Here is a 1,524-nt window from a genome sequence, read left to right as displayed (position 1 = left end):
ACAGCAGAGACTACTGGAACTTATATTTCAAATGAGCTTAATCTGCTGGCTGACAGTATGGTTCCCTTTTGACATAAATCTAGTCAAAGAGGAATCAAAGGAAAGCATTGCAGTACTATATTTTAAAGCCTATTTAAGCAGGCACACCTTGTACAAATGCAAAGGGATGCCAGCCAGGACCCCAGAAGGGAGAGTTGGGAGTTGAAATTATTCTGCTCTTCCATTTTTTATTAAGAAATTATAAATTCACTACCTTCCTTCATCGTGTGTGGGTGGAAGGACGCAGTATTTTGTATTTGGTAAGCAGGAGGGCTGGAGGAGACACACGTCACCAAAGGAGCCACCTCCTGCCTTCCCCTGAAGACCCCTGAGACCCAGGGCGGCCTTGGAACCCCAGCAGCACAGTGTGTGTGTGTGTGTGTGTGTGTGTGTGTGTGTGTGTGCGCGCGCGCGTGTGTGTTGATGAGAATATACAGACATTAAAACCATCATAGGTGCAGCCACTTGGAAAGCAATTTGACAGTTACTCTACCAATAGAATACACAGGTTAAACATAAAGTTACCCAGCAATTCAACTCCTGGGCATAAACCCAAGAGAAATGAAAAGAATTTTCACATAAAAACTTGCATAGTAATGTTTGTGGAAGCATTACTCATAATGGCCCAAATGTGAAAATAATTTAAATGTTCTTCAACTGAAGAATAGATAAATAGATAAATAAAAGGTAATATATTATTCATACAAGGTAATATTATTTGGCAATAAAAAGGAATAAAGTACAAGTCTTTTTATCAAACGGTGCTGAAAAACTGGATGTCTTCATGCAAAAGAATAAAGTTAGAGCCTTGCCTTACACCATATAAAAAAATAACTCAAAATGGGTTAAAGACCTCAGTGTAAGACTTAAAACTATAAAATTCCTAGAAGCTTCATGACATTGGATTTGGCAATGATTTCATGGATATGACACCAAGAGCACAGGCAGCAAAAGCAATAAATAGACAAATGGGATGACATCACACTTAAAAACCTTTGCACAGCAAAGGAAACAACAGAGTGAACAGGTAACCTACAAAATGGGAGTAAGTATTTGCAAACCATATATCTGATGAGGAGTAACATTCATGATATATAAAGAACTAGAACTCAACAACAACAAATAACCCGATTTTAAAATCGACTTAGACATTTCTCCAAAGAAGATATACTAATGGCCAACAAGAGGATGGAAAGTTGCTCGATATCACTAATCATCAAGAAGATAAAAATCAAAAGCACACTGAGATATCACCCCACATCCATCAGGATGTCTGCTATAAAAAACAACAACACAACAAAGCAGAACATTATAAGTATTTTTAAGGATATGGAGACATTAGAACCCTGGTGCATTGATGGTGAGAATGTAAAATGATGCAGATATTATAGAAAACAGTATGGAGATTCCTCAAAAATTAGAAATAGAATACTATATGATCCAGCAATTCCACTTCTAGTTATATATTGAAAAGAATTGAAAACA

Source organism: Myotis nattereri (genome assembly GCF_964212035.1).
Source record: "Myotis nattereri genome assembly, chromosome: 8".
In the NCBI taxonomy this organism is placed as follows: Eukaryota; Metazoa; Chordata; class Mammalia; order Chiroptera; family Vespertilionidae; genus Myotis; species Myotis nattereri.
This window is presented reverse-complemented; position numbering follows the sequence as displayed.